We start from the raw sequence: 12,197 nt of genomic DNA on the forward strand, positions 1-12,197 counted from the left end.
GGATGAGTCAAGACAGCATCAATCAGAGCACTGAAAAGAAACACAAAAAGCAAAAAGTGTGGAAAACTGGCTTGTAGAAAAAAAACCCCTGCACAATTATTTAGCAATAGACAAAAAGCATGGACACATACACAAATAAAAAATACACAAGTTGATCAAAAGAATTTAAATTTTGAACTGGTTCACCATTTTGAAAACACGTGTCATATCATAGTCAGCAGGAAAACACTGGGAGTGACATCATCGGAGTGAAATATTGGGAATTATTATCCATACAGGACACTTTTTCCATGGAATAAAACCGTGTTCTGTTCCCTTCTAGCGGGTTTCATTCGATTGGTTTGATAGCATGCAATATTGTTAGCATATCGCTTATCCTATGTGTATTACGTCACTCTAACCAATGGAGAATGAGCATTGAATATGGTTTACAATATTGCATGGTTGTCAAGACAACATGACGTCACACATCGGAGATGTAAAACTTCCACGCTAGTGAGCAACTGGGACGATTTGTAAATAAATAAACATGTCCGGCAGGTTTGCTTTGTTAAATACGGAAGCTTTTGAGAGAATTTTGTCTGCCAGGTCGCTCCGTTGTGTGTAGCTGTTGATGTTGATTTTAAAAGTAACTCAGTAAATTACACAGGGAAATGAATACTTCAGTCTGAGTGAAAAATACTGTGGCGAGCATGCGGTGTGGAAGAAGAGTCTGAAGACAGAAATCTTAGTTTCTCAGTCATTAGCCTGGCTACTTGCGCTTGATAGCACTGACCGCTTTATTAGTATTCGCTAACACTACTGATGAACGCTACACCGGCTGGAAGGTGACGTCACTGCTGTGCTGACAGCACTAACTCGCAGATAAGCTAGCGTTGGCCTTTGAGTATGCTGATATGAAGAGCGTGTATGTATTATAATAATAATAATAATAATAATAATAATGGCTTATTTTCATTGTCTATCAGATATATTCCATTCAGCTACTCGTCTTTGACTTGCTGAGTATCATGCTATCTGAATGGAATATATCTGATAGACCATGAAAAAAAGCCAGACAATATTATTTAAATATGTCACTCAGATCCATGATGTATTTCGGATGAAAAATGCGAGTTTTTCAACATGAGAAGATACACTTCATATCTTCAAGCCAATGTGTGATTTTCTTTTTATTTTATCGACACATTCACAAACAGCGGCACGGTGGTGTAGTGGTTAGCGCTGTCGCCTCACAGCAAGAAGGTCCGGGTTCGAGCCCCGTGGCGGGCGAGGGCCTTTCTGTGCGGAGTTTGCATGTTCTCCCCGTGTCCACATGGGTTTCCTCCGGGTGCTCCGGTTTCCCCCACAGTCCAAAGACATGCAGGTTAGGTTAACTGGTGACTCTAAATTGACCGTAGGTGTGAATGTGAGTGTGAATGGTTGTCTGTGTCTATGTGTCAGCCCTGTGATGACCTGGCGACTTGTCCAGGGTGTACCCCGCCTTTCGCCCGTAGTCAGCTGGGATAGGCTCCAGCTTGCCTGCGACCCTGTAGAACAGGATAAAGCGGCTACAGATAATGAGATGAGATGAGACATTCACAAACAAAAAGTCCCCAAATTTATCAAAACAACTCACTCATCGATTTCCTCATTTATATCACGGTTTTGGTTCTTCATGTCCTGGATGGAGGTCGTATGAAAAATACGAGTCGTGTATTTCTCAGTAAAACGCTCGTGTCTGTGTAATATATAATGAAAAATGGCTTGTTTTTCCCATCAGCCTCATTTTCTCAATGTTTTGCAGTGCTATCAGAGTGGTATAGCTCACATGATAAATATATAAGCAGATATAGATTAGGTTCCAACCCTGAACCCGACCCTCCAGGTAAGTAGTAATTTAACAGGATCGTTACAGCGACACGATGAGCGCCTGAAGATAAATCGAGGATGCGAAGGCACCGTTTAAAAGCCAACATGATAATGAGGCATGTTTTCACATCTCGATTGTAATCAGGGGACAAACAGCCCTAAAGGGAATATTCTAGAAACCTGTATTTAACTGATTCACACACCACTGCATCAAACACATACCAAATGACCTGATGTTCATTACGCAGCGTGCACACTGTCAGGATAAAATCCAGTTTTACAGGCGATCAGCAACGGATCCAGGAATCTTCCATCTGTTATTACACCACATGCAATTTCTTGAATGAATGAACAAGGAAAGATAACCATTTTTTTCAAAGCGCACTGAGTACCAAGAGTAAACGATGAACGCCTGACTAGATATTAAGAACAAAATAACAATAATTAGACGTTTGGACCAAACATAACGCAGCCCATTGTGGAAAACAGAGTGTCCTGAAACGACATTGCATCTTCCTGAAGGACATGGCTCATTTTCAATTGGCCCACACTTTCATGGTGTTAAATTTCATCTACTGGAGATAAAATCAGGAAAAAAAAAAGTGGATAAAAAAATCTGTTTTCCACATACCGAGTGTAAAAGGAGGAAAAAAATGCTGACATTTATTTAAAATCTTAAGATTCATGGATTAATTCCCAAATAAAATCAGGATGTTCCTGATCATCAAGGCCAGTGGTCTCCCAAAGCCTGATCTGTCACACACAAAGGATCCGGCCTACTCAGGAAGCCATACGCACTCGGCAACATGCCTTAAGCCTGTTTCTTCTCGTGCTTTTTTCACATCTTCACCTCGCACTCGGACCTCGAGGGAGAAGTCCAAAACCTGACTGCACTACCAAGGACATGGAGTAAACGCAAGCAGAATGAAAGAAGCACAGCAGGAATGAAAAGAAGAATGTGAAAGGAGACAAGGACAAATAAAATTTCAATCGGGTAAAAGTCTAATTCAAAAACCGCAGACAAAAAAAGCGAGAGCATGGAGGTCCGACCAGCCAAACAGTTTTTAATTAATTTTTCACTTTAAAAGACAAAACTTCAAGAAAGCAAAGCTATTCAAGGTTTTTTTTTTTTGTTCAAGCACAAATATTTAAAATAGTCAAAGATTTCCTTTTTCTTATTTTTCTCCCAAACATGAATGTTTCTTCAAAAATGTTTCCAATTAAATAATTTCCAAGAGTAAAGACATTGCTGTTTTAGTGCCACATCCAGGATCGGTTCACTCTCTATCTAACAGTTATTCCACGAAACTGAGTCGTACACGAGCTGATAGCCGACGAAGCGCGTAGCACTGAGTTGCCTATAATTCATGTACGACGAGATTGAGTGGAATAACTGTTTTATTCTATCCACGTTCACTGGATTTTGAGAAACAGAGCATTTTTATTTTTTACAAATTCTATAAATAAAAAATTTTTATACAAAATGTCTGACAAAATTATTTCTGATTAGAATGTACGAAATGCTCTAGATTAGAGAAATATGAACTCTTAATGTGCAATCGGACTCCTTTCAGGTCAAACTTTGCGTTTAGCATTATGCTAATCTATGTAGACATATGTTTTGACATTGACTGAGCTTATGAACACTCACTTGATAATGGTGTCCGAGCCGCATCAGAATGTCACGTTTTTTTTCCCCCTTAAAGCTGGACGGGCTTTCGATTTCATAAAATTGGTGAAATTTAGTTCGCTCTGAAATGTGGTGATTGTGATATACTGTATGTTTATTTCTGTAATATCTCACAAAATATCAGGCCATTCTGTGGCTGGGAAGTTATTTAATTTGAGGGAATTAAAGCAAATAATGTGCATGAAATCGCTGGCTTGGCGCAGTCAAGCAGACAGAGGAAGTCCGTGTGCGCATGCGCAGGTTTACCTTCTTCTTCTTCTTTTGGGTTTTACGGCAGCTGGCATCCACAGTGTTGCATTACTGCCATCTACAGGTTTCCCTTTGAGCGTGCACTGACAGTTCCATCATTCTGTCGCTAAACGAACAGCTGATCACACCGAGGTGCTCGCTGAGCGCCCATATTTATTAGTTTGGTCCTGCGTTTCCTTTCCTTCGTATATAACATAACGTCTTTTCTTTTTGCTTTCTTTCCATTACTGTAGTCGCTCTTTCACGTTTCATTTGCACACTCACGTCCTCCATTTTTCTCTCCTGTTTCAAATTTGTATCCCACAATGCCTTGCGTGAACGGGGAAAGCTCAACACGTGATGCATGACGTAGTATCTTGAATTGGGTCATGGGGAAGCAGGAAAAAATAGCGGCGAATTTCGGGCCATGTGGCTCTAAATTCATAGCCTGGGCCCGCCCATCCTAAGTGTGACGCAACACGAGGGCCTGTTGCGAGCTTAGCCTGGCAAGGTAAGCTATCTCCAGCTCTTCCAAGCTCCTGAAAAATCGGGAGCCAATCAACTTTGAGCATCTCCAACGGCCCTGGGTAGAGGCGTGTTCAAGGCAGTGACGTAGTAGAACTGCGACCGGAAGCCATAGATTGTTTACAGAATCTATGCCGGAAGCACTTCATTCACTAGAAACATTACGAACATGGAGCAGCGGCAAGCCTTTGACACAGCGGTAGATGCTGTATTGAAAGCATTCAACGGGAAGTTCTCATTGAAAACGGAGCAAAGAGCAGCCCTGGAGGTATTTATCTTCTTCCTGTTACTCAAGCAGTTTCCGTCGCATCACATACGTCAGAGGAAAGAGTGATGTGATTGGTTTAAGCTTCGTCACAGCCTTTTCTGGCTTCGACCAGTAGCAAACTGAGGCATTTCAGGGAAGCAGGTCAACCACGCCTTTGGGAAACGGTTGGGCTTAATATCTTTGCCAGACCAAATGCTCACAGAGCTTTGAAGTCGCGTTAGCCAGACTACTAAATTCATTAATTGTGCTGTTTAAAAAAAAGAATAAAATTGGAAGTCTGTGATTCGAATTCAGTAGCTTTCAGTCAATAAACAAAGATAACTAGGTGTCAGGAAAATTCTTTTCATGACTTACACTTGAAAAATCTGAAAGGCAGTCTACCTTTAAGAAAATGAAACAAAAGTTTTTTTTTTTTTTTTAAATTTAACAAAAATAATATTTACACTGATAAAGAACAGGAAAATAAATGCCGCTTTTAATTTTTTTGGTAATAAAATTTTCTTGACTTTAATTTTTTTTCCAAAAAAATATCAGGGGAAATCAAATTGTGAACGTGATATTGTTACACGCCTATTGATGCAAAAAATAAAAAGTATTTTAAGGAGGTAAAGTGTAGCTGTCGTGACCTTGAACAGGTTTTATTAACGTTTTAAGTGATTTTTTTTCCTAAAACATGGATATGGATTGTAGTGAAGGACGCTTTTGTTCTAAAATCTAAAGTGTCTTTTAAATATTTGTGAATATTTTGTGAATACTGTAAATATCTGTGAATTTAAATATTGCAAAAAAAAAAGCACCACAGTTACGGACTTGCCCTCCAGTTATATTTATTCCTCTATTTTATCTATTTGACAAAGAAAGTAAGCTGTGATCTTCAGATTAAAACTATAAAAAGCTTAATGGACTCTGTGGATGAAACCTGTGCTGGATATTAACGTGGCCCTGACCGGTGCATGGCCTCTCTGTACGGCTGTAATAAAGCGTTAGGTTAGCCAATGTCCTCATTTATTTTTCCATCCCAGGATTTCTTTCTGAGTCATTACAGGAGAAGCGGCTTTGTGACTAAGCCTTTGCACCATTAATTACAGCAGGATGTATTGAACGAGCGAGTCATCTGAAGTCGCTAATTGTTGCGATTTGCTTCCCCAAACAGCCGAGCACAAGGAGAAATAAAACTTGAAACAAAAGCCTCTTGTGACTTCATGAATAGCTGCGGCGTCCATCTGGGCGAAATGACAGCGACGCTCGATAAACGCTTCCCTGCGCTGTTTGTGAGTTTGCTGAGGGGGAAAATAAAGGTCAACACAATTTCAGCAGTGTGCACGGAAATTCATTCTAATCAGCCCCAAAGTAATTACAACTGGTCTTTAATCCTCAACAATAACAACAACAACAATAACTCCTCTTCCACTTTCTCTTCCTTATGAAGTAAATGGTATCACCCCTGACACGCAGGACACACACGCACTGTACGGCACAATAAAGCGAGCCAGCCGGTGTGTTCACTCGCCCGGCCCACAGACACACACGGCCTAAATTACACCACGGCGCTGCAGACTCGAGTCTTTTGTCAGCCTGTGATGTGCAGCGGAGCTTGAAATGGAGAGGGGGGGTTGAGAGACAGATGGACAGACAGGTACGGAATGGGGGAGAGAGAGAGAGACATACACACATAGACAGAGAGAGACAGACAGGCAGACAGACAAATACAGAACGGGGAAAGAGATGGAGTGAGATGGAGGTAGAGACAGAGAGAGAGAGATGTAGAGACAGACAGGCACAGAACAGTGAGGGAGACAAAGTGAGACAGATGGACAAACTGACAGAGAGAGAGAGAGAGGCAGACACATACAACCTGACAGAGAGAAAGAGAGACAGACAGACAGAATGGGGAAAGAGATGGCGTGAGACAGAAGTCGAAACATAGACAGAAACAGACAGACAGAGAGAAATGCAGCGACAAACAGATAGAGAAACGGACAGACAGACACAGAACGGCGGGAGAGACCGGGTGAGACAGACAGACAAACTGACAGAGAGAGATAGACACATAGAACCTGACAGAGAGAAAGAGACCAAAACATACAGAGAGAGAGCGAGAGATATGGAAAGAAGTGAGAGGTAAAAAGGTAAAAAGAGAGGCAAAGGGTGATGGAGACAAAAATGGTGGGATGAAAGAAAGAGGGACAGAAAGAGAGAGGGGGGGAGAAAACATGACGCATAGGGAGAGTACAAGAAGGAGTAAGGGAATGGAAAGAGAGAGAGAGAGAGAGAGAGAGAAAGAAAAAGTGAGGAGAGAGAGAATGGGGAAAGAGACAGAGTGAGACAGAGGTAGAGAGAGAGAGAGAGAGAGAGAGAGAGAGTGTCAGGCAGACATATAAGGAGACTGATAGACCGACAGATAAAGAAACAGACAGGATAGAGAAAGAGGTAGAGCAAGACAGAGAGAAACAGACAGACAGGCTGAGAGAGAGCAGGTTATAGAAACAGACAGACAGGTGGACATTTATTTTAAGCCATTAACATGCTGAGGTAAAATTAACTCACACACACACACACACACACACACACACACACACACACACACACACACACACAGTATATACACGTTTCTACACATGTATACACACAAATGCGCACAGAGAGAGAGAGAGAGAGAGAGAGAGAATGAATGCACTTGTTACATGTCTTTTATGCACTGAAGTATGCAAATGCAATGTGCCTTGAGCGCCTCACACACACACACACACACACACACACACACACACTGCTTAATCCTTTCTGTCAGTGTGGTTTTTAGTGCACAGGGCCCATGGCGTCTCTCTGTGCTCCGGCCCTTGACTCTAAGTGCTGACAGACAGCATGGCGTCTCCATCCTCTGAGATCACGACCCTGAATCTCCACAAAGACGGAAGAAAGGAAGTGAGACCAGGATGAGACTCTGATCCCAACAGTCACTCGTAATAAAACAACAACAACAACAACAAAACATTTTTGTCAATTTTGACTCAAGCGAGTTGAACTCTTCAGTGCCTCGAGTCATGCTTCACCAAATGATTCATTTTGATTCGCTCACTGATCGGTTGCCACTTCATGCTCTTTCATGAAATGCGTGTCATTTTATATCTGGGTTTAGGAAAAGAATCCTTTTTGTTTTTTTACTCCCAGCCGAGCACACACTCTGACATGATAAAGCTCTTCAAGTTCAACTGAACGACTGTGATTTAGACTCCGGGATTGATTCAGTGAATCAGCTGATTCAGTGAATGACAGAGGAGCGAATCTCAAAGATTCATTGACTCAGGTTTGGTGCATGTGCACTTACAAAAAGTGAATTAATTAATACATTAATTAATTTAATTGGAAAGTCCGCTGTACAAGTCCCAGTGTCTGTCGTTACTACGGAAACGATAATGTCTAAGAACGAGTGCATTAATAGGTGTGATTGTACATGACACATGCAGTGAATGTTGAGCTACATCTTTCTTTCTTTCTTTCTTTCTTTCTTGCGCAGCAGCCCTGCTGGAGTTCATATCTTGTTTTGTAGAACAAATGCATCACCTAAAAAAGAGTATCGACAGTTCTGCCGCAGGAGTTCACAGCTCCGGTCCGACTCGCTGATGCTCAGCACTGACAGCTATCGACTCGGCTGTCACTGAACCCCGTCACGTCTCTGATCTGTCCTCCTGATTACTGTGGGATTGCTGTTGACACGAGAGAAATGTCACACTGCATCTCGCTTGTGCTGAATAACGTCAGGTTCAGAAGTAGGATTCGGCTGCACGCTGCTTTTAATCATCGTTTATCGTAAATGATCCCACAGCACAGACGAATTCTCGATTCTGATTGGCTGGAAGGCGAGCCATTCCATCTTCGAGCTGCGTTTGTTCTAATATGTGAAGTTCATTAACAATGACGGAAGGAGTCTCCAGCATCAGTGTGAACTTTTCTGATATCTTCAGGACAGAGGAGTTTCTCAGGAACATGACAAGCTGGCATTTTTGTCTTTACCTTTCAGAGAGAGAATAAAGAGACTGTGAGCTGCGATGGAACGACTGTCTATAGCTGCGATAGCGTAAGTGAGAACAGGAGCTAACTTGTCTTTCAGACCGTCTTGAGCTGTTGCCATGGCGTCACGTCCATCATCCGTCCATCGTCCACAATTCAGTTAAATCGTATCTCGTCCATCAGTTCTCCACGGATTTCCGTTCTGATTGTTTTGTTTGAAAGAACTCATCACTCCGCACAAAACTTCATCATTGTTTTGTCAAATGTTTTGCTAACGAATTACTAATTAGGCCAACTTAACGAATTTCCCAGGCCTCTCACTAGGATTGTATCTCCTCGCTCCGATTTCTCATCCGATTTCAGTTCTGATCGATGTTTGTTTTGTGTCGATCTTCCCTTGAGGAACAAAATTTAGTCCGTTGTTGATTTTCCTGTTGTAAACAATTTGTTTACAACTTTGTTTATTTTCCGTTAAATCGTGTGTCCTCCGTCAGTTCTCGATGGATTTCAGTTCTGATTGTTTCGTTTGAAAGAACTCGACCTTCTGCACAACACTTGGTCATTGTATCGTAAACTTTTTGCTAATGAACTGCTAATTAGGTCGCCTTAACGAGTTTTGGGACTTCTCATTAGAATTGTATCTCCTCTCACAGTTCTCACCTGATTTCAGTTCCGATCAATGTTTTGAGTCGATCTTCACTTGGGGAACAAAATTTAGTCCTTTGTTGATGTTCCTGTTGTAAACAGTTTGTCGTGGAGGTTGGTCCTCTCTCTCTCACATCGTCACATTTCAGTTCTGTTTGATGTTTTGGTCTTCATGGTGGTTTGATGGCAGGCCAGATGAGCTACTACGCCTTGACGTTCTGGTTTAATTAAAAAAAAAAAAGTTTGTGTTGACAAATTGCTGTGTTATAAGAGGAATAAAAAAATCTTGGAAATAAACACTTGTTTTTTAGATTTCTGTTCTTTTTTTGACTTGCATGTTCACTAGATATGACGACTAGCTCTAAATTCATAACTAACAATTAAAAACGATAAATGATCAATTGTTCAGGTTTAATAAACCCTGTTCTTGATGAACACGACTTTCTAAAGAAGGCAAACATTCTTAGTTTAAGCTAAACTTTCACAAGCATTAAATATCCAGCTAGCTAGCTAATTCAAATTTAACGTTGTTGAATTATTTAACGCACTCACAATAAGGGTTTTTCAAAAGATTTTTTAAAATGTCCTTTGAATCGAATAGCACAATGATGTTAAACATGCTAGTTTAGTTTCGTCTAGCTACGATCCTGACATGGTTCATTTCACTAGCTATCTTTGTGGAAAATGATGAGCAGAGCCAATTTATTTGTCCTACCGAAGGACACTCATTTCTCCTGTAATTTCTCCGAGGCAGACTTTTCTCCGGCTGTATTTCACACATTCGGTCTTTCAAGCTGCAGACAGAAAGTCTCGAGGCCAAAGCTCGTCCAAATTTCCATGCATCAATTTCGGTTAAAAAATGAGAAGCGGAAGACGTGTGTGGGGCGTAAACAGAGTCCGGCCTCGCTGTAATGAATCATGAAACACGGTCAATACTCATGAAATTGTCAGCATGGCCATGAGGCGGAGGAATATTCACGCGCTCGTACCTGCTCTTGCCTCGGGCTTGCTTTGGATTAAAACTTATGAAATACAGTAGTGAGGTCTGCTAGAGACCGTGTTCATGCATGCGTAATGATTTTCTGCTTTTTTTTTTTCTCAGGGTGATGTTAAGCACGGATGGTGTTTTCCTCAATATGAACACAGTCTGGATGGAGAGGAGAGGATGGAAATTTCCAGAAAGGAGCCTGAAAGAGGGATGAAGACAAGCTGAAACAATTTCTGCCTTTTTTCCCCCGTTCACTGACAGGTTTTCTTTTTTCCACGCGTCCAGATCAGACAGGTACTGAGGCTCCAATCTCTCACTTTCTCACTGTATAGGCTACATAGAGTGTCTGGAATTATGACAAAGTACTGTAGAATTCCATGGAAACACATGACTGGAGCGGGAACACAACTGGTTTGCAGCACCATAAAAAAAAAAAAAATCTCAGATTTATTGATGTCAGTGTTCATGAATTAATCACATTTACACCACAGTGCAGCTGAATTCTTGATTCAATTCCATTTACAGGTTTATAGATGAAAGAGCTTGATCTTAAAGGTTATCGTTTCCATAGTAACAGCTCATTCACTCATTCACTCACTGTTGCCACCTCAACGCTGATTATTTTCCTAAAACAGGATGTCCTGAAATCTTTCATACCACAGTAATTCATCATTTCCATTTTTTTATGAAAGAATGACACGTTGTAATTTTTATCAATTTATAGATACCTATAAGGTTCTACAATCCATGATCACTTACGTTATAGGAGCTATAAACAGCCAAGCCAAGCCATTCCTTTACTTTCTTTTGTTTTCACTTCAAGATTCATCTCATCTCATCTCATCTCATTATCTCTAGCCGCTTTATCCTGTTCTATAGGGTCGCAGGCAAGCTGGAGCCTATCCCAGCTGACTACGGGCGAAAGGCGGGGTACACCCTGGACAAGTCGCCAGGTCGTCACAGGGCTGATACATAGACACAGACAACCATTCACACTCACATTCAATTTAGAGTCACCAGTTAACCTAACCTGCATGTCTTTGGACTGTGGGGGAAACCGGAGCACCCGGAGGAAACCCACGCGGACACGGGGAGAACATGCAAACTCCACACAGAAAGGCCCTCGCCAGCCCCGGGGCTCGAACACAGGACCTTCTTGCTGTGAGGCGACAGCGCTAACCACTACACCACCGTGCCGCCCCGCTTCAAGATTATAAGACAAAAAAAAAAAAAAACTCTGCAGGTGGTAATGTGACTAAGAAACTGCTAAAGAAGTGTAAACTCCTCTGTCCTGAAAATATCATAAAAATTAAAGTTCTAGCTTTACCTCTGACTTTTACAAAGACTGGAGACACTGGAACTGGAGACTCCTTCCATGAATGTTCAATAATGTCCCTGTGAATAAGGTGTTACTACAAAAATGATAACATCTTAAAGCGAGAACATTAATATAGACCTGTGACTCGGAGCAAAAAAAAAAATCAAACACGGCAATAAATCAGGTGAGAATTGAGAAGTGAGAGAGTGAGAGAGAGAGAGAGAGAGAGATGGATAACGGTGTCTGAGATGCTGACAGTTGGTGAGTAAAGACTGATCTGAGGATGACAAGTGAAACTTCATGAATGTGCAAAGCAGTGTTGCGTTCAGCTTCAGTGCCTTGACGCTCTCAGGGTGCTTTCACAAAACCTCCGTCACTCAGCCATACAGAGCCGTACAGAGCGGCCCCGATATCGACCGCTCTCTTATCTTATTCATTTATCAATCACAAATGTGACATTTTTAATCGAGTCAGCACAAACTCATTACACAGGATATTAATTAATAATTATTATTGAATATAATTTTTTTTATATTTTTGAGAATTACTTATAACAGTTACAGATTTTAACAATGTGTTTTATTCGAATCCCTTACACACACACACACACACACACACACACACACACACACACACACACACTTAAAGCACAAAATTAAAACTAAAAATTTAAGTT

Source organism: Neoarius graeffei, chromosome 28 (assembly GCF_027579695.1).
Source record: "Neoarius graeffei isolate fNeoGra1 chromosome 28, fNeoGra1.pri, whole genome shotgun sequence".
Lineage (NCBI taxonomy): Eukaryota > Metazoa > Chordata > Actinopteri > Siluriformes > Ariidae > Neoarius > Neoarius graeffei.